Source organism: Anser cygnoides, chromosome 1 (genome assembly GCF_040182565.1).
Source record: "Anser cygnoides isolate HZ-2024a breed goose chromosome 1, Taihu_goose_T2T_genome, whole genome shotgun sequence".
NCBI classification, from domain to species: Eukaryota; Metazoa; Chordata; class Aves; order Anseriformes; family Anatidae; genus Anser; species Anser cygnoides.
In genome coordinates, this window is record NC_089873.1 from 89,191,578 (window position 1) to 89,217,222 (window position 25,645).

Here is a 25,645-nt window from a genome sequence, read left to right on the forward strand (position 1 = left end):
TCACTGGCTAGCTCTTTTTTTGGTAAATGTTTGTGCTGAAACCCAAAAGCTGTATTTATTCTTAATTTTAGATAATGATGTGCTAGTTGTAAAATAATGTATTGTAAAGTTTAAATCATGTATAGAGCTAACTATATGTCTGTATGAAGCACTGGGAACCAATGCTTAGAATATTTATTTCTCTCCCTCCAGTTTAGAGCCATGACCATTCTTTCAAACTTCTGAAATTTTAATCAAGGCTTTCAGGCAATTAATACAACCAGTAAGGTATTTTATCTGTATGTCCAGTCTTTTTACAAGGTCTTAGTATTAATTACCATGCCCCCCAAAGAAAAACAAAACAAAACAAAAAAAGGCTTTAATACTGATGATATGTCAGGGCCTTTGAAACAAACTAATCACAATAGCACATTTGAATGCTAGTTCCAGTCTATGCTGCTTGTTTCAATGGAGCTGCAGCCAGTAGAATTCCAGGATAAAGAGAGATTTGGCATTATCTGTTCTCTTTTTGAATGCTCCATTCATGTCAAAATTGGTAATAAAGCCTTCAATAATGCTACAGCAATTTGCCCATGATCAGGCAACACGAATGATAGCTGTTTCTTCATTGTCAGAGAGCTGAAAGACAATCCAGAGTCTGTTTTTTTAATCTCTTCTTCAGTAGATGCGCAATTTGTTCTTATTTGAGACCTCTGCAGAGTGGTTGAAAAATGTAGCTTTTGACATCCCTCTTGATTTTGCTTAATTATTTCCATTTGATAACTACTCTTTCTTAAATCTTCCTCTACTCCTACCAGACAAAATGTCTCCAAATAAACATGGAAATGGAAAGCCGCTGTTTGGTGCAAAGTGACTTGTTATTTAAGTGTATTAAGACTGATGCCTGGATATTTGCAGTGATAGAATTTCTACCAGTTCTCTAGGGAGCTTTTTCTAATTTTTGTTTTCATGGTAAAAAAATAAATAAATTCTTATATTCCAGCAGAATTTCCACTTATGCCTCATTGCCAGTTGTCCTGTTGCTGTGCATCCTTGTGAAGAAAGCATCTTCATACTCTACCTTTTAGGCAGTGGAAGTCTGTGTTTAAATATCTTGCACCTTCTCTTATTGAGGACAAACAAACCTAGTTATGTCAGCTTCTCTTCATATGTCCCCTCTCCACCCAATGGTAGCCTCGATGATCCTCCATTGGACCCTTTCCAATTTTTCCGATGTCTCTCTTGAACTTGGGGGTAACAAAACTGGACTCCATACCCAATCAGGCAGAAATTCAGGTGTCTTTGTATGACTATTGCCCATTGTGGATGTAAGATTAGTATCTCAACATACATTTAAACTTTTTAAAATATACTCTTAATGAGGACTCTACCAAGTAACTGTTTTTTAGCCACAGGTTTACGTATGTGGCCACACCCACACAGGTGGGTATAAATCCAGGATTTTGGTTCTGTGTTCTAGAGATGGATGACTTTCATAAAATCCTGATTTTGATCTATGTTCCTCATGACATTTGTAGTATGAACAATCTTGATATTTTTGAAAGGGTACCTTTCAAAGATCCCAACACATCTTAGTTGGGAAGTAGGCAGATTTGGGGCTTGTAACTTCTCTATCATAAGGAAAAAATATGATAAGTTAAGGAGGAAAAACAAAACTTAGATTTTATTTTTTTTAGTCATTGCCATCAAGTAGATATTTTTTTCCTCTCAAATAAGTATTTTTTTTTTGTGTGTGTGATAGTCAGCACATCCAGTTAAGAGAATGTGCCTAGGAAGAAAAATACTGCAATCACTAGCTTATTACATGATTGATCTTGTCTTTTATTATCCTTATTTTGAGAAAGAGATTATACCTGTAGAGAAGCTGATCACTATTTCTGATTATAATTAATAGAGACTTTTTTATTAGACCTACTACATAGATTCTGTTCCATACTTTCACCAGCTTTAACAAGCAAAAGGTCTTCCAGAACAAACACAACTGAAAAGTAAAACAGCTTTTTCAACTGAGCTTCTATGTAGGAAGGAGCAACATGAGAGGAAATTAATTATTCCTAGATAAAACATAAATTACTTTTTCTTAATACATCAAATCTTCCTGCTTTCTTGGATACTGTTAAAAGGGAAAAATATTTTTCCGGAATATCTAAATCTTAGTGCTACCCAGCAGCCTAATATCTAGAGTGTTTGTTAAAAGAGGGAAGGGGGAAGAGAGGAAGGCAAATAACACATTTAAAAGTTACTCATCATATCTGAAGTACAAGGTATTTGCTCTCCTCCAGCAGAAAATTAAGCAGTCATAGAGCACTTCCATCCAAGCTCTTTCACAAAATGAAGGCACTGGTAAGACTCTTCTTACTTGGGTGCTCACCCTCTGCCACCCTGTCACCAAGCCAGCCAGGCTGCTCAGAGCTTGTCTGCCTCTTCTTGGCTAGTCTTCGCAGCTCTGATAGTCTTTCCCTTAACTGAAAGAGCCAGATGAATGTTTTTTTGCAGAAGCCTTGGATGAATTTGTCTTACACACACAGAGAGATGGTTGGGAGGGATGAGGGACTAGGATGGCAGAAATCATCTAGATCATTCTCAGCATAGAGTACTACCACTGCCATTCTTCATAGATTTTTGCTTAATTTTTTTTTCTTTTTTTTTTTTCCTCCAATAGCTCCTCTAGTGAAAAGTCCATAGTCCATAACAACTCCTGCAGCCCATGCAGTTACTGTCATACTCTTCTCACTGCTTAGCTCAAGTCTCACTCAAATGGAAACTATGCATCTATACATCTCCATGAAAAGCACACTATTTCTACCTCTGTGCAGCAGCCTTTTATAAACTTCAAGAGATGCCTCTGCCCACTTCTGTCCCTTCTTTTGGCTGAGCAAACACAGCTTGTCTCAGCCTTGCCTCACAGATTATATTTTCCAGAATTTGGATCATTCTTTTCGTTGTTCTTTGAACTTGAATTGGTCAATGTCTCTGAAGTATCCCAAAGTACACAGAGGAATTATGCTAGCCAAAGTGTCTCAGTAAGGTGGAGCAGAACAGAGGACTGGTCTATGTCTTGTCTAGCCCAGTTATACTTCCTAGTATGTGCTCGCTCTTTTTTTTTTTTTCTTTTGTCAACAGCATATTATTTACTATGGTATAGCTCATGACCCATTTCTAAAGAAATGTTGCTTAGTCAGTTGTGTTATTGATTATTTCTTCTTGAATATATATTAATCCTCTGGAATAGTGTGGCATGATTTTTCAGACTGTATCTCCAATATTGACCCAGGGCTTAGAACTCAGCCTTGTCTTCTGGAGTACTTGCAGTACCTTGGGGACCTGTACCTTATTCACATTTAGTATTCTAGTGCCGATCTGTCTATGGAAAATGATCAGTTCATCAATGCCAAAACACATTATTTAGAATGACTCGCATTTGGCAAGTGTTCCCCCAGGCCAGAGCCAAGGTCTGAGCTTTTGCCCAGACATCTGTTCTCACTGGAAGCTTCTGCGAGTACCATAGTGGTCTAGGTGAGGACTGATACAGGGCCCAAAACTTCTTTGAGGGAAGTGGATGTTCCGTCACCGACAACAGCAATAGATTTTCACTGTAACATCCTGAGTCTGGAAAATTTTGAAAGAAAAAGTCTAGTTTAGATTGTACCTGTGATTCTCAACAAGCCAGAGACTTTTAAGAAAAAAACAAACACGCATGTATCTGCCTGTACTAAAAAGAGGCATCTCAGAAGAAATGAGAAAAGATAACGTTAGATCACTTATAAATTCTTCTCTGATAACAACTGTTTTCTTCCCCTTTCTGCCCAGAACGCTCCCTGTTAAGTGGCCTACAATGTCAGACCAGTGGCCATGCCAATTTCTGCTGGACAGGTGCTCATTATAATAAAACATAGAGGTCCGGCTCTGATGAAAAGCACAGGTTGAATATACGCTGTATGTAGAATTGGAGCTGCCTTCTTCATGTTAGAAGATACATTGCCAAAGTAGAGTCAAGATATGTGCAAAACATCATAAAGAAACCAAAGTTTCTACTGAAAGCGAAGAACCTGAGCAATGAAGTACATCAAAGCTGAAAGATCCAGTTCACATAACTGGGTTTTATTTCTTGCAATTCTGACTACAAGTATTTCATTTTCTGTTTAAGGAAAGAAAGGATGGTTTTGAAAAACATGCAAGATAGATGGGCTTTATTTGTTAATATGTGCTTTTTGTAATAATCTATCATAAGCTTTGTTTCTCATTTCTTGTACAGTGTTTCATAACTAATTCTTCCTTTAAAAGGAGGATTTTTATTCTCTTGATTAAAGGAAGAAATAATTACAAACCTAAGCCTATCTTCTTCTGATGTTATAGTTGCAACTATGCTCCCAACCTTTTGTAACCTATATCTATAATATTTGTTAAATAAGTACTATGTTTCAGTCATGCTCTTGCCCCCTTAAGTCTCATTACTCAAGGTTCAAATGTATTCATTTCCTTACATAAGCCAAACTCCTCCAAGCACTTCTACCTACTGCCCACTCAGTCTACAACTTTCTCCTTTTAATACAGTGAAAATCAATTTCTGATCCTTGTCTGACAAACAGAACAACCAACACAAACTCTTTCTAATTGAGATGCAACTTAGCAGTTATATCAATATTTAATTGTATGTTGGTTTTCATGATAACTCTTACGTCCTCTCAGGTTATTTAATTAGCTTATGGAAAGTATTTAAAAACAAGAGGTTACTAGCAGTTTAAAAATCCAGCCTTTTGTGACTTTTTTTGTGACTCTTGTCCTGCTTGGGACAGGTGGGAGATTTGTGGCCATTCTATGTCACTGAAGGAGATACTGCTCGGCTCAGATCCTTCTGAGTAGAAACTTGTTAAGATGTAAATGGCAATCTTGACAAAGATGTTTGAGGCAGTCCATTTTTTCAACTTTTTTTTTTTTCCCCAAACCTGTGCGTTATATCTTACTGTTGGGGTGAAGCTGCAGCCATAAAAAAGTCGTTTCCCACATTCAGATGTTTGAAGAGAAGTGGCTGGCCTCCTGAGGTATCGTGGTAGCTTCCCATGAGAATCAGAGTCTTGAAAGATCTACTTTGTTTTGCGCTGTCCAGCTTCTTCAGGCTTTAGACTCAAAGATGTTTGAAGAAATATGTAATGCTAAATCCTGAACTGTCTACAATAATCATTCAAGGAATGTTTAGGGAAGTTATGAATTAATTGATATCATAAATCTATCATGCAGGAAACCCTAGGGGAAAAGTGTTTGCAAATCTCATTGTCAGACAGCAGTGAGTGCTGGCTTGCTCTCCAGGGAGAGGTAAGTGGGAGCTGATGATGATGGCCCAGAGTACCCAAACTGGCAGGGCAGAGCAGGCTGGGTGACAGTAACTTGGACCAGCTGCAGGTCAGTGATCAGGGAAGAGGCTACAGGTCCATTGGTACTCTTGGAGCCCTTGATCACACCTTTTAAATATGAGCGTGATTTCCTGGGCTGGCTCAGAATTTTTAAAGACTTGGTAAGAGAAGGCTTGAACAAGTTTTTTGTGCCAAACATGATTTAGCTGATTAGAATACTGGATTTGCCCTGAAGTAGATGTTTTCCTGTTCCAGTATACTGGTAAACAACATATGATTAGTGTGAAAGTCTTCTAATTTATTTGCATGTCTGAAGACATAGGGACAAATCCTCATGGGTTACCACAAATGGCTTAAGACATCTAGAAAACAAACAAACAAAAAACAGCAACAACAAAACCCCCCGCTCCATTATTCGTGCCCATGAATAAACAACCATTGAGTTGTTCTGGAACTCTGTAGCCACAATTGGACTGTGTGCAGCTGAAAACCCATTAGCAAAGCTATCACCTGAGGTATGTTTCCAATTGTTAAACAGCTTGGACATTATCAGAATCTCTTATCCATAAAGCATTTAGACTTCATAATTAGATTTTAGAAAGACACAGATTGATTAGCTCTTATCCTCATTTAGGAAATGATACCCCCTTCTGGATTTTAGTTTCTGTTTTCACTAATGTCTACAGTTTAGAATTCCATAATGTATTTAACTCCAATCTTTCTATACAGTATCTTCAGTACAGGAAAACACCATTAAATTTTAAATGAACAGGATTCAAATAGGTTCTCAGTTTTATGGATGCTTCAGAGGTTAAGGCTGAAAGGTTATAATATTTCATGCCTCTCTTTCACACAGAATAGATTGTATTTTTATAATCCTTTACTTCTGTGACAGTTGCCAATAATCCAGCCATGTCTCATTTCAAACTTGGGATGCTTGGCTGCTTGGTTTCCCTCCCTTATATGAAAAATGAAGCTAATGAACAGACTTGGTTTACAACTGCAAGGTTAAAGCTGAGCTCTGAATTTTATGTTATTAACAGCAGGTTTTGAAAAAAAAAATGCAGTGATAAACAAATAAAAATTTGTGAGGAAAAGGGTTGGGTACAGGCCAGAACAGAGGTGCAAACAATCTTGTACATAAGAGGAAGCAGGAGAAATTGTAGCAATAGATAAGTAAGGATAAACTTTTCAAATTCCAGATAGGAAGAGGATATGTGGATCAATCCCGTATTTCACTCATTACAAGTGTGCAAACTTGCCCTTTAATGGCATAAAAAATACTGGGGACAGATAAAAGATTAATAAAGTTACTGACTTCTGAGAGCCAAATACTTAGAGGAACCTTCTCTCCTACAGGAGAAAATTATTGTTTAACTAGTTCTGCAGCAACAAAGAATGATTCCTGTGGAGACTGGGGTTTGTGGCTGTGCTGGTTCTTTGTAGATGACAACTGGAAGTGGCAATGCCAATAACAGTATTAAACATAGGCTGAAAAAAACATACTAAAAGGGTATGTAATAAGAATAAATACTGTTAATGATATGTTAACAATAGTAACATAAATAGTTAACTGCTGAAATTGCCAATATTTCATCAATAACTCTGAAAATGTTCTTCCTTTTGAGCAGACAGACAAAGGGAGGCAAGGCAAATTCTGTTTTCCTGAAAATAGGCCAGCCAGAAACCTAGTCCTTGCACCCATTAACCTGACCTTGAAAGCTTTGTCATGGGAATGTGCCTGGCTATGTTTGAAATGCAAGCTGAATTAAGTTCGTATTAGATGATGGTCTCACACCTTTACTGTCTGGGCAAGCTAATTAATTTACCACTTTAATAAGGGGCTTGTAGAATGTAAAATCTTGATTGTTAGCATGTTAACAAGGCTGTAAACTGAGTATTCTCTTTCAATTGCAATACAGTCTGCTTTCTGAGAGTCAAGGGTCTTAAGAGAGCTTCCTCCACACTACATATCTGATATAAAGTGATAAAAATACTACTGAAGAAATTATCTTGGGGCTGAGGAGATAATAGACTTGCTTTGAGACCTGCAATACCCAGCCCCCATGGAATATAGACACTGAAAATCACAGCCTAAATCCATCCCTGTTTACTGAAGTCTTTGGTAACAGAGCCTACATGATTAAACCCAAGAATGACCAATTCAAGGCCCTCAGCATTTCCCAGTAGACAAATTAGGTTGCACGTTCTTTAATGACATCTTAAAAACACAGTGTGTTTCCTGTTTTGCAACCACCTTGTTTTAGCTGTGATTACTTTTCATCCAAATGGGAATTTAAGTTGTGGTAGCCCACCAAAGCATCTTCTCCCCTTCCTTTTAGTAATGAGTAGTAAGCCACAAATATTACTGTTGTTCTTCATCTTGGTCTGGAAGCTATTTTGCTGAGGCTTTGGCCCTGTGTAGCACCAGAAAGATGGATAGGAATGTTTTAAAATCTTGTAAGGAGATGAATGGAGAAGTCCATGGAGCAGGCTGGGATCTGTTAAATTATCTATGTACTTGGCACATCTTATGGAATACCTGTTAAAAACAGCTATGCTCCAAACTTGAAGGCATGAGCTGCTTTTTAAATTTTATTTTAATTTTTATTAAAATTTTCAAAAGGGATGATTTAGTTTCAGTTATATCTAGTGCATTGGATGTCAAGAGCTAGTGATTCTTTAACTCGTAACATGGCTGTGAAGAAATATTAGTGCAGATTATGAAAAAGAAGAGAAGACTTGCTATGTAGGCCTGACGCTGAGCATCTGTGACTAATCCCTGCTTGGCTCTGTATAATTCCTGAGAATTGAGTTAATGCACTAAGATACTATTGGGAGGGATGACCCAATCGACCAGAGCAATAGCAGAGAAAAAGCTGGGTAGAGCTGCCAATGAGACATTAGCTGGCAAAGGCCAGCACAATAGAGCAAATCCTCAGCCAAGACCTGAGGGAGGGTTACATTTCTGTCATATATTTAAGACTGAACTTATCCAGAATGTGAGTTGTGATCCACTGAAAGATCACGGGGTTTCGTAAAGGTGATAGGGGGCTCATATTAATATTCATGATTGTTTTTGCATGGGAGCACGTGTAGCCACAGACTGTTTTGGTCCCCAGGGGACTTCTATGCAGCATAACAGACAGAAGTTTGTATTGTTAGTCTCTGTGATGATGTATTTTGGAGATTATTGAAGGTTAGGGAAGGTAACATTAAATGTTTGTGAACTCTAGCACAAAATTTTATTCTTTTGTTGGTAAGCAGTTTCATATTTCATATTTGTGTTTATTTACTGACTGAAGACACTCTCCACATAATTGCCTGGCTGTGCTGTCTGGCATTTAATAGCGTGTTGTTAAAATAGCTCTTCTTTTTTCCGTCTCTCAGGTTTCTTCATTATTCTTTAAGATTTTCAAGAAACTGGCCTTGCTAAACCATTGAACTTTGGAAAATATTATTTTTAGTTCAGTGAGTAATTCTATTTTACCCAACACAGCAAGCTTCAGTTTGGATTTGACTGATAATTTTCTGCATTTTAGGCAGGTAGATTTTCTAATTTTTAGAAACATCCTGGGGATTAGTGACAGTAAAAGAACATCTTAAATCGTTAAGATATCTCTTTCTGGAGAAAATGTTTAAAGTTGTTTCTGTTTCACTAATTCAGAGGTCTACAACACAACTATATCATGATTCTTATAATAAAATGCACTTGCCTAGTGCATTTATTCATATTACTCATAGGAGTTGCTTGTAATCTCCAACTGAGGTTATGACCTCATTAACGTTTATGTAATACATACTTATGCTTTCCATCTTCTGTAAGCTGTTGGTGTCTCTTAGGAGCCTCGAGAATTGGAAAAACTGGGATTCAGACAAGAACTATCTTCATTAAAGCCAAGGTTTATGGGTAGTAAATCATATTTATCCTGCATTTGAAATAGGCCTACCTTAAACTCTTTTTCTTTTCACCTACTTTCACATTACTTTGTCATGTATTTCCCATCCTTTTTACTAGTTTTTGCCTTATCTCAAGGCTGTGTGTGCTGTAACGGAAGTCAGTGTTACACCACGTTATAGGATCTGTGACCAGAAAATAGTAAGAGAGTAGCAGTTTTGCTCCTGAAGTGAAAAAGGAAACTGCTGGTAGATTTTAGGTAAATCTAAAAGCCGAGATTTCTGCTAACTTGGCCCAGAAATGTCTGAGGGGTACAAGGTTCTGCCCAGGTTCGCCAAAGACCAAAACTAGACTAAAGAGATGATTTTTGTTCCCTTTCTCCTTGTTATGTGGGTTACCCCTTTTTATTACAGGGTTGCTGTTTGTTAGTTTATCTAGACTTCTGGGCTAATTTGCATAAGAGCTTGTGAAATGAAGAGTTTGGCTGTTTTGGAGTAAACATGTTTTTATTACTGTCTTTAAATGGAAGGAAAATAATTGACATGGTATCCTTCTCTTAGTTTGTTTTACAGAAAGGAACCATTTTCTATAACTAGTAACCACGAACAAGCTAAGACTGTGGCAGAAAAAGGGAAAAACAAGTTCACAAATCATAATTAGCATTGTGATGGTCTCTGTTACCTATAACATAGTGCTTATCCTTATGCAGAAGCCAGTGCAATGGTGCAGGTCGAGTGACCAGGCAATATTACTGCTTACTGTAGTGTTAGAAATCTCCTCCCAGTTTTTAACTAAAATTGCCACATATTTCAGAGAGAAGACAGCAATGCTGAGCTTTGCCTTAAAGCAGCTGTTCCTAGTCAAGATTTCATGTTGTTCTGAAGCAGACATAGTCCTTTCTTCCCACAATCCCACCGAGACCTCTGGAAAAACAGGAGACAAAAGGAGGTAAAATGTTTAAGTTAGACACCCAGAGAAAAGCCTTAAAAGTGTTGTGCATGTTTCCTTGTTTTTGAGAGGCTGATTAAAGGTCTTATGTTAATGAAAATGACTACAATCAGCCACTGCATGTATTTCTGAAAGGAATGATAATATGCCCTTTACTGTGGCTCAGAAGGGATGCTTATTTTAAATTTCATGTGTTAAAAGAGAAACCTTACTTTGAAGCCAGTGACCATTGCAAATATCAAACATATTTATAGTTGGGTACAAATATGCATTTGTGAGCTGTCTTTCAGCCTACCCTAGGGTTCAGGAAGACCACCTGTAAAGTCACCCTACAGACTAAAACCATAAGGAGAGCTAGCCAGCTCCTGGAGATAAAGTACCATGTGGATAGTGTGTCACTTCACAGAAGTAGCTAGCGTAGTCTATTATAATTATTATGTTATTAATTATTATTGTATTTTTTTTCAATCTGCAGTATTCATTACAAACGTTGCAGTTTGTTTTTTATTATTTGGCAGCAGTGAGGGAACAGAAAGAAACCTTCCTTTAAGAATAATTTAACTCCCAAGGGAATAAAAGCATAACTCTTATTTTTATGAAGAAATTCATTATAAAAAGAAAGATATCATGAACTAAATTTTGGGAAAAGTAATCTACAACTTCTAATGTTATTTCATTTCCATGCTTTTGTAATTTGTATGATTTTCAGCGAAGTCAGAAATATAGTTTTTGAAAATTCTTCCTTGTCATTTTCAGGGAAGTTGTTCTAAGGTTCAGTCCTTAATAGCTAACTTTGGTATAGATTTCATCCTGGTCACCTCTCTTCCTATATGAGAACAGAAGTGCCTGACTTACAGCCTGCTGAAATCAACAGAGGTTCTTTCCTCTGGATGCAGTGAACTTTGAGAGAAGGTTGTTTGCATTTTAGTAGAATTTTAGCGTTCACAAAATAGTGAACTGGAATCACCTCTTTCTGGGACAAAAGAAGGTTCTATCACTATCTTTTTTTTTTTTCTTTTTTTCTTCAAGAAAATGATTACAACTTTCTCAGCTTTTACCAGTCCTTAATGAAAAATTCATGTCTTGTGGACTTGAACATTGCTGTCTCTAATAACATTTGTAATACCTGACAGAAATGAATGAGGGTTTAGTTGCATACATCCATATCTCAGAAAAAAATGAAAATAGGTCTGAGCTTGTAACACCAGAGCCATGATATTTCTCCCTCTCTCACTCACCTTTTTAAATCTTTGGTTAAATTATGAGTTATATTCAGTGGTGCTTATTGACATCCTATTTTCTGCATTCTAAGCCATCTAAGCACTTGTGCAGAAATCATTATAGCTCTAATACTTTGGGGGTGTGTAGAGCAACATAGCCAGATGACCAGCAGCGCATCAGGCACTGAAGGGCACACCTATGCAGTAAATCCACTCTGATGTGTATAATAAGTCTTCCAAAATGATGACAAAGATCTTAAAACAGCCTGAAAAATTAAATGTTTTCCTCAATTCAGCAAGCACATCCTCTCTTTTCCCTGCACTCCAGTATATTTGGTCACTCCCTCATTCCCTGAATGTATCAAATCTGAAAACGTGCCACTGTAGTCAGAGCCTGCTTTGTCATTTATCCTTTTCAGAACAACATGCTGACAAACTTAAAAATCCCCAAATCCTTACCTGGAGTTCTGAAAAAGAAGTAACTTCTTGCAGAGGTGTAGGATCTGTCTGTGTTCCCCCAGACTTCATCAGAAGTAGCAAAAGAGGGTTGCATGTACACAACAGGGTTCTGAAAAATGAAATGATTTGGAAGGAACAGGCAGTGACCTGTACTAATCAAAGTAGTTTTGTCTCTCTGCCATGACATGTTTATGCTTTTAGATGCAGCACAAGTTGTCAGGTTTTTGTCTCATCACACTTTTGTTGGGATTTTCTGCATATTTCAGTCGTTGTCATGAATTTTCCTTGATAATAATTGAAAGTCAACTTCTATTTTTATTTCAGCTTCAAGCTAAACCAGAGTAACTCTAGGGTAACTCTGTTAAAATCACTTGTGGTGCTGTATCAGTGTATTTCTTGTATTTCACATTTTCTGATACTAATAGAAATGTCTCTCTTTAATATGATTGGAGCCACATTACATGAAGTATCTCAAACAGGTACCAACCCCCCCCCCTTTTAAAGCAGACTACTAGCAAAAGAAATCAGCTTGTTTTGTAGAAGATTCGTTGCCATAACCTTTGAAAAATAAACATTTGAAACAGTGTAATTTTACCAAGTCATCATATGGTTAATGAATTCAAAGACAAGAGGCTAAGGAAGCTTTCAGCACAGATAGGCTAAAGACCATTAAATGTTTCCATGCGGAATTAGATGTTTTTTGTCCTCTTCCCAAAAGTTCAGGTCAATGTATGCAAGGAGGAGCATGAGCTCAGTTTAGGACGTCAGTAGTGGGACCAGAGTCTGTATTTCTTTTGAATAATCCAGAAGAGAGGGAAAGGGTTCCAAAGAAATGCCAGAAGATCAGAAAATGCAAATAGATTAAAAGCATTCATCAAATAAAAGCAGTTCCCTGCCTCCTCACCAAAAATAATTCAAAAATTGTAGGTTTGTGGCTTAAAACAAATTGAATTTGTTTAAACTTGAGATTAAAGAAGGCTTAGAAATTGATTTTATGAAATTTCAGTAACTTCATTGTTTTATGCCTGCCTCTGAGCTAAAATACCACTCTGAAAGCAAAACATGCAAATCCAAGTTTTCATCTGGGGACTAAATTCCAAACTGGTCTTCTCCTGAGATCAAGAGTTGCAGACTGAAAGCTCTGGTTTTCAGCTTTCTTTTATTTTGTTCTAAACAACTTGGCTCAGCTCATCCATTTAAAAAATAGATCTTTTAAAAATATATATTTTTGATAATTTATTTTTTCTACCTTTCCATCCAGAACTCCTCTAATAGAGGCAAGCGTTCTCTGTAGGACACAGGTCATTAGTGTAGTAATACCTTTACTTTACAAATGCTCTTCACAAACATGCCAGCTCCAGGGGCTTCTTTTTTTCTTTCCTTTCTTTCTTTTTTTTTTTTTTTTTCCTTTGAAACAGCTGCTAAAAAGACATCTCTATGTAAATGCATAAAGAGGAGAAGTATATGTACGTGTACACCTTCACATAAATTGCATAATTCCAGCCAGGTGAACTACTCTTCCCATGTTCTCACTGCTAAAGCAAACCTCCTCCAAGTTTTTATCCTGTTAGTCAAATTCCTATGAGCAGTCTTCATTTCCAGGTTCAACCTTCTGTCAGTGCATATCCACAAAACCTGCTTGGCTGATTTTTTTAAAGCATTTTACTTGTGAATTTTCATTCCCTTCAGAAGAGCTAAGGAAGAAGCACAGGAGTAACCTAAAGAGAACTCTTAAAAGAAACTTAGAAACGTAAATATAGATGTAAATAATCACTAAATTCTGGTGGGATTACCATAGGGGGAGAAGATGAGAAGGGAAGAGGATAGTTTTGAGAAACCTCTGTTTGTATTACGCAGTAAAAGATGGTCCCTATCCCTAAGGACTGTTAGTGTAAACACCCACCAGAACAAGAGTCAGACAAGGAGGAATGAGTCTTGAGGTCACAGTGCAGTGCCAAACTTGGATTCCTGCCTCTTCATCCAACATGTGAATGCCACAAACTTCTAAGGCTCAAATTTGTTGTCAGTTCTTTTTGAAGAGAAAATACTAGTTTTAGCAAAATATTTCAAAACAGATCTCTCACTGTTTGAAGGCAGTGGTTCACTTTAGGCTATATTATATATGCATTATTTTTTATGCTGATTCTTTCTGGCCTTTAGAAATAATATCGTCAGTACATCTTATGACACTTGCATACATTACTCCAGAAGATAGGAACATAAGCAGAAAATGCCTTTCCTGCTTGACTGCTTGCATTCAATTTTATTTCACTCTGTGCTGCTTCTGCTTCTATTTCTTATAGAATACATCTAACCAGAAAGGTCAGATTGGCACCAGATTTTAAATATAACGTATTTCTAGTAACTAGCAAGCACTTTCCCCTTTAGTCCAATAATAACTCATGTATGGACCAAAACATCCACCTGCTTTGAGAAGAAAAAAAAAATCACAAATCAGGTGTTCTATTAGAAAAATAAAATAGATGATTACAGGTTATAATACGGGCATATGCTTTAACAATGGCTAGTGTGCAATGAAAATAGAATTGCCCTATTAATAATTTCCTGTTAAGTGCTAATCACAGGTGATGTGAAGGAGACAACACTTCTAGTGGCTTGCAGCAATTCACACAAACTGAGAATCTATTCTGCTTTATTGTTAATGGTTATCTTCAAGAGGCAGACCTTTAATTATTACACAACAGAAATCCTTTGGTTCTTACAGAGTAAAAAATACACTCTTAACATTCAACAAGTCATGCAGTGTTTCTCCAGAAGGCACTGTCATTGACCGTTGTTGATAGATTTCTATCAGTTAGATCTATTTGTGTCCTGCAGCTTTTCCTTCTATTTATGCTGTGCTCCCTTGGACAAACTCAGTTTTCATTGTAAATCAATGTTGATAATAAACATGATAAAAATATTTTATGCCAGTTTGTGAGATAATGAAACAGTGTATTTTATTACAATGAAGGAGTGCATTTTCAGAGCGTTGAATAAGGCTTGTTAATAGCAAAAAGAATTGCAGTGGGGTCACATATGTGACAGCTTCAGATTATGCTTCTAAGCTTGCAACAGGTCCTGCCAGTGTCACTGGAGGGCTCAGTGCTTCAGCTGCAGTGATTTGTGTACAAGCTGTTGCTTGTTGATCGAGAGCTTTTGTAGGAACAAAACTCACAAGGAAAATGTGCATGTTAGTAGTGGCACAGCATTTTGTTCCTCAAAATATAGAAAATTTCTGCTTTATGTGAGTGCATGCAATATGCATTTTAAGAATCAGCACTAAAACCTTGAGGAAGACAAAGTAATTGGGTTTTCTGCCTAAAAAGGCTCATGTTATACACATAGACTCTGAAATGGTAGTTACGTAAAAGAAGTTTCTCAATGCCAACAAACCAGCTAAAGAACTTTGTAGATGACTCCACTAGCAGGCAGGCCTGCTGTACCCTGCTGATGACAGGAATCAGAATAACGTAGCGCTGGACTTCCTTCCTCCAACAGTAGGTATCACTGTGCGGTGGATCAAAAACCTTGCTCACAGCGTTGTGACCACCACAAAATTGCACTTTGGTGCGATCTCTCAGAGGATTAGAAATACCAGTACACTCTCATAAACTGTGTGGGCAGTAACTGCTTGGATGATGTGAGTCTAGCAACAGGGAGATTGTGGCACTGCTTGGAGGCCTCCTTTGCAGACAATTTTCACTAGGGAGTGGCAACCAAGGTCTGACTGTGAGGACTAAGGTATTTTCTTCTCTCCGGTAAACTTCCTTCTGCGCTGCCTTGGCACTGGGGCAGTTTTAGGATCCTTAAAAAAAATGATTAAGCCTATCTTTGAGTAGGGGCACAGCTAGCAAGACTCAAATTGGAAGAATATTGGAATATTTGTTCCTCCCTGTAGAAAGGCATGGTTGTTTTGCTTTTCTTTTTAATTTGTATTTATTATATATAACATAATATTTAACTTAAGTACCAAATGAAGTAAAAATGCAGCTCTAATATTTTCTCAGAATAACTTCTTCCAAGCTGCCCAAATATATATATATATATATATGTATGTATATTTTTTGTTTGTGAAGCTGATGAACTGAAAAAAGGCAGGCAAAAATAAATGCTTGGAAGTACACCTGAATCTTGACTATATTTTTTGTATAAATCATCTACCAAACAACTGAACTGATGTATCATATTTGGCTTTTGGTACAACACGCAGTACATCTCCTGTTGACTTCAGTGACGTTTGTGTTGTTTACAGTAGACAGCACCCAAATTTTGTTAATTACTTAATTATTGGTGCTTTCATTTAATTTACATACATATTGTTCACTATCTCAGCCCTAATTAAGAGCTAGCTGCAAGTGCCATCTTTATGACAGCAATTAGCTTGTGTGCAGTGCCAGCTCTGCCTTGGAAGGTTAGGACTGGGCTGGGAAAGGGGAAAGTGGTGATTCAGGTGCCCAGGAGAGAAGAACAGCAAATGTCCTGCCCTTTCTGTTAGAGCAGAACTGATTGTTGGGCAAGTTTGATTTCATCCTAAAAAGATACTCCCAAGCCACTAAGTTGAGATTTGAATCTTATCTTCCCTGGTGCAGTTTTTACTGTAAGGTAAGGCCTATTATTTTTTTCCTGTAGAACATCTTTCTATAAAAGTCTACTTTTTACATCGTGTTCTTATTGAATTTGAAGAAATCAATTTTTATTTTACTTATATAGATAACTATATACATACATACATATACTTCATGAGAATGAGATTCTTCTGTGTTGTTTTTTGTTTGTTTTTTTTTTGTTTCATTTTGAAAGAAATAAGGCAGATAAGACTGGAATGGGATATTCAGTCTGCAGACCTGCTCCAGTGGATGCATGAAGCCTTCTCGATGAATACAATGAGTACTACCCCATGATTCAGCATTTTACTGTAGAAGAATATTTGACTGTAGTTTCATAACCACTGTACTTCAAGCGACATTAAAGCACAAGAGTAAGCACTAAAAGCCGGGGTCCTCCTCCTGGGTATTTTGAGGACTAACTGTTCAGATAGAGGTAAGTGAATTGGTCTCCCTTTCCTCATTATTTTGTTTTCCAGCTCACGCAGTTTTGGAGAGCCTTAATTTATCATTTAGAAAGTGCTTTAAGATCCTTCCACAGAACTGACTATAAAAATGCAAAGTATTAGGAAACAAAATCCCATGAACAATTAAAAATTAATCACTTTCAAGCCAGAGCTTTCAGAGAGATGGCCAGAGGAAATAAAAGACAAACTGGACTTTCAGGAAGAACTCTCTATTCATAGGATAACTAAAGTAAAACAACCACTACCAACTGGGGGATGTTGTTTTTTCTCCTGTCCTGTTGCCTTCTCTACCTCCTCTGCAGTCTCCTTTAATGTTCCTGCTGCCACATGAAGCAGAAGGAAGGAGAACAAAGGATGTTGCCTAAAAACCAACACAACGTTCATCCCTCAGGCAATGTGGAGATGCTTGTGCACTAATTGCCTGCTGGCAGCCTTTCCTCTGGGCCAGGATCTCCTCATAATTGTCGGTAGTTTAGCTCTTCAGAGGTGTGTGATCTGTCTTGAAACCTGGGCTAACACTCCCCATTAGAGAGGCATTTAGGAAGAGGTGTCTGAAGCTGCAAGGCAGAAAGAGCAGTAAGGGGCTGGTGTGCCACACAGGTTGGTGTGCCCACAGGAAGGTGCAGATAAAACAAGCTTGATCTGCATAGGCACGAACAGGGAGGAGTATATATGTGGGGCTTGAAGGATTATCTGCGTACTGGTTGTCATGGGCAAGTAGGAGGAAGCTCTTGTCCCTTGGGAGAGAAGCAACAGCAATAACATGAGGATATCACCTGTGTCTGTTTTAAACCTCAGTCCTGAGGTAGCTCTCAGCTCAGCACTCTCCTTTCTCAGCACAAACCCAAGGTAAATTTGCCATAGGAAGCTGCTGAACAAGAAGAACAGAAGTGCCGGCACATCCCCTGAGGGGATCCACTATCCTCACAGAGGCTTCGTGATCTGCCCCTGATAATCTGCAGCAACTGAGTCTCCACGGCCTTCTTGGAGAGTTTCTTGCAGTGCTTTGCTATCCTTATCTTTACAAAGCTTTTCCTAATACAAATCTACTGCAGTTTAAACCCACAGTCAATCCTACATGGACAATTTGTAGCAGTGCTTCTAGACAGTAAACTGACAGGAATGCAATATTAGCCATTAAAAGGCAGAGTGAGATTGTGGGTATGAAGCAAGAAAGATTTCACATGGCCCATTGGATTGAGATGCTTTATGCACAGGACAAGGAGGTATTTGAGAAGAATTTATTTATGAAAACTACTTATGGTAATTGAATTTATAGGCATAACAGTAAAATAATCTGAGATCAAAGATTAAGCGTGGCTATTGAACTAATTTTTTATGTTATACATCAGTTAAATATATCAGTAATTAGAATCCCAAGTGAAAAAGTGACTTGATGTACAGAACCTACCTGTTGCTGCTCCAAACTAAAAGTGCTCATGCATGTGATCTGGTTTTTCTAGCTGAACTGTGGGAAAACCATACCCAAGTCCCCAAACGTTTTTTGCTTAAAAACCTTTCCGTTTGCTATTGTCATGCTGTGTCCTTCTTGGCCTTTTTCTACGGAACTAAAAAACTAGTAATTCTATCTGTTTGGACTTCTTTCTTAGCTTCAATTATTTGTAATGGATATTTCAAGTCCTCCTTTTACAAAATGTGCTGAGAGCTAGTCTTGCACACCAAGATTTATTTTCCAGCAAGCAAGCTATAAATTCCACATTTTCTTTTTATGGTGAAAAAGACTAACTTTCTGAATCTTGATATAAGTACTTTTTCAAATCACTTCACTGATTCCTTCTATTTATTTATTTATTTTTTAACAGAAGTCAAGCAGTCTACGGGCTGCCAGCCCAACAGTGTAAACAAATCTGTTTTTCCTGGGTTGCCTTTGTCAAATCAGCCTACAGCTGAAATACTGACATATTTACCTCAGATGAAATATATCAAGCCCATAAAGCAATAATTATAGCTGCCCGGTCATAAAGAATAAAGAGCTAGGCTTTGATCAGGGTCAGCAATGGAGGGTGCCTAAAATACTTACAGTTTTTGAATAGGAGCTGGGAGCATTGTTTTGTGATAGACAGACATAATGGCAGTGAGCCTAAGTATAGAGAATTTGTCCTGGTTCTTCCTAAATCCAAAACACAGCACCATACCAGCTACTAGGAAGAAAGCTAACTCTACCCCAGCCAAAACTAGGACAGGAGAATACCAATATGTAAGACGATATTAGGACACACTAATCAACAAATTGTAGAAATAAACCTCTACAGAAAGGTTTTCTACATAGTTTTCTGGCTTCAGGTTCAGCAGTGTGTAGTTCTTGGGCACTGTGAGCTGGACATCACCTCAATAGTCATCCTGCACAGCCCTTTCTTGGGGTTCAGGTGAGGATCTGCTGAGAGAAGGAGAAGCTTTCTCACTGTGCTTGTGCCTGAGCCAGCCTCCCAAGGGACACTGAAATGCTTTGACAGCCTTTCATGTCTTGCAGGAAAACTAACCTCTTTGTAATAGCTCTTCCAAAGGAATCTTAGTTGAGGAAAATGTAGCGTAGGTTTGTATTTAATAACATCTCTTAATAAAATCTGGAGTAACAGGTACTCCAAGCTGTGACAGTCTGAGGCTGGCACTGCAAACCTCAGGGAATTCTCTGGCTTTTGTCTGAGCAGTTTTTATGCACCCTCAGGGCTGAACACCTACACTGCCAAGTGCCTCCTGTAGCGTGGCTGCCTTGCGCAAGGGTTGTGGAAATGCTTTCGAAAAGTGAAGGAGCTGCTTGAAGCAGTCCTCACCTTGGCTAAGGGTCAGGCTTTAGAATAGCAAGGTGATAATATCTAATAGGAACTGATTACTTCTGAAGGGCTGCTGGAGTAGCTATAGCCTGTTACAATAGGCACCAAACAGTGGCTGATGGGCTGGTCACTGTATCACTCAAAGCCTTCTGGAGATTCCCTAGCCAGAGAAACTCCCAGCAGAGAGCCTGTCAACCTAACAAAATACAAAGAACCCTAAATAACCCAGCTAGCACAGCCTGGTACATAATTCCCAGTTCTGTTACTGGATAATGTGAAGGAAAGCCAAGCTAGTAACCCAATGCAATCAAAGACTGCAGAAGAAATCAAATTGTTTAGTGCTCTTATGAAATAAGGCTGTTCCCACCAATAGAAAAAGAAGCCAGTGAGCATGAGTGAGATCATACACAGTGGCCTTTCCTCAAGAGTTCATCTTGACCATTTATTAAGGAACAAAAAGTGCCAATAATGTGTGTTGGTTTTGCAGAAAACAGGAATATGAAAACAAAAAGGAAAATTGGTAAACAAAGATGGTGTATTTATTTGAAAGCCACGATTTTAAAACAGATGCTAAGACAATGCATTTAACATTACTCTACAGGTTAGCTTAACATTGTTAGAAATCATATCATTTGTTTAGTGTATCCTCAAAAGATTGTGGAAAATAGGACAAAAGCATCCAGCAAAGAGGAGATATGCCCACAATTTAACTATAGTTTCCCTTTAGGTTACTTTATTCCATGTAGTTTTTGACTCTAGTGCTGAGGATGGATTTTAGTCCAAATATTTATTTAGGTATTATTTAGAACATCTCTTACTGAGTTTGCTCTTTGGGGAAAAATGGCAGAGAACAAACAAACAATACCTCAAGCTCATCTTATTTTGTTTATAAATACTAAGTTTCCATTTGGTGCACAGAGTTTGTTATGAATTAATCTGAAATTTAAAAAGCAGTATTTTTACATTGTCAACAGCTTCTTCTTTTGATTGTCAACAGCTTCATTTTTCTACAGCATTAATGTGCAATAGCATAACTAATTGATGTCAGTACAGAGACATACTTAATTGTTGCCATAGACGCAGAAAGGGAAAGGTATGGATCCACTAGAAATAGCCTTTTCAGACTTAATAATGAAATTAAAAAAAAAAAAAGCACTCAATTTAGAATAACTCGTCACTTTCTCATAAAATGACTGCTATACTAAGCTGCAGTTTGAGATGACAATTTTAAGAACCTTGAAACATTGTTTTTCAATTTGTCGTCCACAGCCTGTGTTCCCTGTCAAATGACAATTAATTCCGCTGTTTGCTTGTTTTGAAGACTGGCCGCAAAGTCGAATTCCTGTACTCTCCATGGCTGCTCCTGCAGCAGCCACTGCGACATGGTTCAGGAGGCTCCTCCCCAGCACAGCCTTTCTGGGTTGGCACGAATCACTCGTGCCGAATGTGAATACAGTGCAGCAGTGAAGTGTTGGTGTGAAATGATATTTCTGCTGTAGCTGCATGCCCATGCAATCTAGTTTCAAATGCTTTTTTGCTTCCGACTGCAGTTTGGCCTCTTCTTTCCCATTACTCTTTTTCCACAGTTTTTTTATTATATAATTTTGGTGTGGAGACCTGAGGAGGTTAGTTAGCTGTTTTTTGAAAGACTATTATTTGCTTATATTTTAGACGTGTTTCAGACATAGGGAAAGATCTGAGTTAGAATTGCTGCTTAGATCACATGCAGTCAAAAACTTAGTCGAAGAAATAAATGAAGTTGTCTCATCATCCAAAGCACTCTCAGTTAAAGGGGGAAAAATAGCTGTTGTCCTTTAGGCAAAAATTTTTGCTGTTCTCTGCAAAAGAAACTGTCACAGTTGGACATGCAGTAACATTCCTTCCAGCTGGAAGATTAATATCATTTAATCTCTCTTATACATTATTCTCATCTACTGTGCCAAAGTGAAATTTGTTTCCATGTGCTCTGTAAGGAAAAGAAACATTTTTTGCCTTTTGAACAAGGCAATTTAATTTTCAGATTAACCATTCTCCTGTGCACTTTTAGTCCACACTCATTTTCATAGCTTCTTGACTTCTGACTTGTGGACATTTATTTAGTGCTTAGTATATTATTGTTTTACTTTGTTTTCAGGGCCTGATTTTTTTCTGCAGCGTTACCAAAAACGCTGCTTGCTCTGGGAATAGCAAAGCTGTGTTTGAAATCTTCTGATGATAAAAAAAGGTCTTGAAATTCAAAGACTTGTATCTGAGCTCTTGGAAGAGCCCTAATTTCAGAGGGAGCTGATAGTACAGCAGAATAGGATTTATGCACAGGGTCATGTACTGAAAAGTTCAAATAACTTATAAATACGGTAACTTTCCCAAAGCTAACTAAAAATCTGATGGAAAAATAGCTTATACAAACATGGAAAAGGTGTCTCAGTCCCAAATGATAAAATTGAGGAGATTTCTTTCTCTTCATTTAGGGTGTAGATTAATCTCTGATTCTTATCAAAGTAAAAGGGATAAAAATGTGAGTGGAGTTACACAGAACTGCAAGCTTTTATAGGTTTGAATTTGATATATGCAATAAAGAAATCGTTACTCTGTTTACTAAAGGTTTTGGACAGAGGGAATTTTAAAATTAGTTTTAAAATTAATATAGAGGTTTGATTTTTGCCATTGTACCTTTAGGTTGCTAGACATAGTTGTCACTAGAGGATTGGCCAGGATGCCTAATAAGGCATGTTGTCTGAAATCTGATTTATATTACAAAAAAGAAAAAAAAGTTAATCAGGACAAAAAATATGGTCCGAAGTATTTTAGCACAATGTCCACTGTAAGAAGAAGACAGAATTGAGCACTCAGTTTGTTTTCATAGTTCTTATTTAAATTTGCATTTACATATAGTGATGTGCAGTATCTGCATTTCCAATGGCTTTTTTTTTTTTTTTGGATGATGGGATTTGTCACATTTAATTGGAAAGATGTTTTCTCCCTACTTTCCCAATGCCCCACCAAAAAGTTACTTGTGTTATTTATTTTTCATCTGAGACAGTATATTTTGTCTGTCAGAACACTAAAGAATGATGTGCTCTTTTGATTTATTTTTGTATCTAACTGGATGGGTTGGCATTTAAACGCCTCAGCTGAATTTAAACATCTCAACATTTAAACATCTCAGATAAATGCATCTTTCTTTTCAGAAATGAAGAACACCCCAAAAATCATTTGATGGGAAAGAGAAACTCAGAAAACCTCCACAAAATGGATCAGTAAGTATGAAAGTAAGTGGTCAATAACTTATACCATAGAAGGCTGTAAGGCTGTGATTTTATAAACACTTATTGCAGGTTTTCCCCTTTTTGTTAAAGATATTACTTTTGCTTTTCACTTACCACCAACTAATTAACATAAACCAGATGGGTTTTTTTAATTGGTACATTCCCATGGATGTACCACCTTCAGGCAGAAACTTACACTGGCTATGTTTACATGCAAGATCTCCTTTTAATTCTTCATTTAAACTAACAAACTTTATCTTTATTATTAATGATGGGAAAGGGATTGCAGATAGATTTGTTGTTACCTTCATTTTCTATTAAAGAAATTAAGGAGTTGGGAGTGTGCAAGTTCCTGGTAGCATGTATTTTTATCTAATTAAAGAGGCACAACAGCAACTTGTACAAAATAATTTTCTGAGCATACTAATAGATGTGTAGAATTCAGAGGGAAACTGGATTTTTGCTTGTTGACTTTTTTTTTTTTAATTGGCTCAATAGTTGGTAAGCATTTGCTTATAATTATTTTTTCCTCCAGCTGATGACACGAATAATTGATCTGATAAAATGTTCTAACACATCAAATCAGTAAATAACCATGAAGATGAATTGACACACTTCCAAACACCCAAGTTGTGTTCCGCGCCCCCCCCAGTAATTTCTGTCAATTAGACCTGTGAAATTTTATATTTTGACCTATGTTAGTTAGCCAATCTATACATGTTGAAGTTGTCCCTAAGACCATCAGAAATATAACTCAAATTTAGTCCATATTTGGGCTGTGAAAACTAAGTAAAAGCAAAAGTTAAATGACTATCATTGGTCTCAGTCTTTTTGCTCAGTAATGAAGTGGCTGAGACTTTCTCCACAGTGCAGAAAATCCTCAGTTCCCTCTCTCCATTTTCTGAAAGGCTTCAGATCTGCAACTCCTTACTGCTGTAAAATACCCCCGTGAGGAGGTTATTCTGAGAAGGGGCTCTCTGGTCTCCTCTTCAGTGTTGTTAGACTTCAGTGTCCACTGGAGTATGACCTGAACTCCCATGAGTGTCCTCACCACCCCATGCCCACCCCGGGGGATATTTTTATCCAAGTATTATTCAGTCCCTGTTTACTCCTTGCTCCAGTTAATATTAATTCTCACATAAGGAAATAGTGTCAGCAGAAGAGATGCAGAGGCATCCCTCCAGATTCTTCCTTTGCATCAAGATTAGTACAGTCTGACATATATTTTAGTCTGTGCTATTTTTTTTTCTCAGATGTTGATCTGTGCATTTTTCTTCAATTTGTTTTCATATCATTTGGATATAGAAAAATTATTTTGCTTGGCATGAAACAATGTTTTTTTTTTTTTTTTGTCTAACAACCTCTGTTTGATGGTTGTTTGAAAATAGGTATATTTAAGAAGGGCTTTTTTAATGTTGTAGTGAATACATAACAATATTCTGTAGGAAAGTGACTATGGCAGAAATGTTATGAGGAAGAAACGCTCAGTTGTCATTTTAATTTCCTCTTATTATATCAAAATTATTAGTTTCACATTGCCTTCATTTAATACCTAATTGGTAATGTCAGTTTTTTTCTGTTGTTGTTATTAGCAAATATTCACACTAGCAGAAAAATCCATGTATGAAATACATAACATCAGAAAGCTTAATTGCAATGTGAAAATAGCAAATCTGGCACTGGCTGACTGTTGGGTAACATCAGAAATAGGTCTTCTTTTCTTATTTCTTTTGAAGCATGGGAATAACTGTTCCAAGTGACTTTAGCATGAGCAGTTTGGGATTCGTTGGATTTGATTAAGACAAGGAACTGAATTCTTCCTGATGAGTTCTGTTAAAGCACTTTGCTCCAAGAGCATGTGCAGCTCCATTCATGGCCCCAAGCAAAGACCTGTATTTGAATCAGGCACCCGCTTAGGTACCTTGCAGAGCTGGTCTCTGGACTTTGCCACAGTCCAAAACAACAAACTATCAGGGATTATTCCCTATTTGCCTTTGTATATTTTTCCCTATTTTTCTGTATCTTCTGCAGATGATGGCTCCAAGAACACGTAAGGTGTCTTTCCACCTGCCAATTAAGAAAGATGAGGAAGTCATCTATGACTAAAGCTCCTATGCTGTACGAGGACTTCTAGCCTCAAAGCTAGGGGCTGCAGAATGGTGCTGGGGCTATCTCATGCCTCCCCCACCACCACTCCATCCCTGACAGCAGTTAACCCAGCTGTGTCTACAGGTGTGTCACTGATGCAGATGAGAAAAATTGATTGGTTTCTCCATTTAGTCTGAGCGGCTGATGTGGGGCTCTGACAGGGTGAAGGTAAGCACGGTGCTGCCCAGTCAGTCAGTGTTGAACCACTGGGGCACCAGCCCATGCAGTATTCTCTCATCCTACATCTCTCTCTGCCCTGGGTGATGCCAGAATGCCACCATCTTGTGAGGTTACTTTCCAAAATTTTTTACCACATTCAAGCATTAAAGTAACAGAGGAGACTGAAATAGTATTAATTTTTCAACTAGCTTCTTTTATTCCTTTTTTTTTTTTTTTGAATGCTTACAGGAAACTACATTACAGTCCCAAAGTAATGGAACATTAAAAAACCATCTGGAGATCTAAAGCAATTTTAATATAAAGAGTTAC

The 25,645-nt window shown here is 37.5% G+C and overlaps 1 long non-coding RNA gene across 1 annotated transcript in view; it reads left to right on the forward strand.

Annotated features, from left to right (window-relative positions):
- The window catches only part of LOC106039549 (uncharacterized), an 86,445-nt gene extending 61,232 nt beyond the window's left edge, over positions 1 to 25,213 (forward strand). Inside the window, exons 3-5 of the long non-coding RNA XR_001209341.3 lie at positions 16,680 to 16,919; positions 22,931 to 23,011; positions 25,040 to 25,213. This is a non-coding gene — a long non-coding RNA (uncharacterized lncRNA). The remainder of the gene's footprint in view (positions 1 to 16,679; positions 16,920 to 22,930; positions 23,012 to 25,039) is intronic.
- Positions 25,214 to 25,645: the final 432 nt, after the last annotated feature.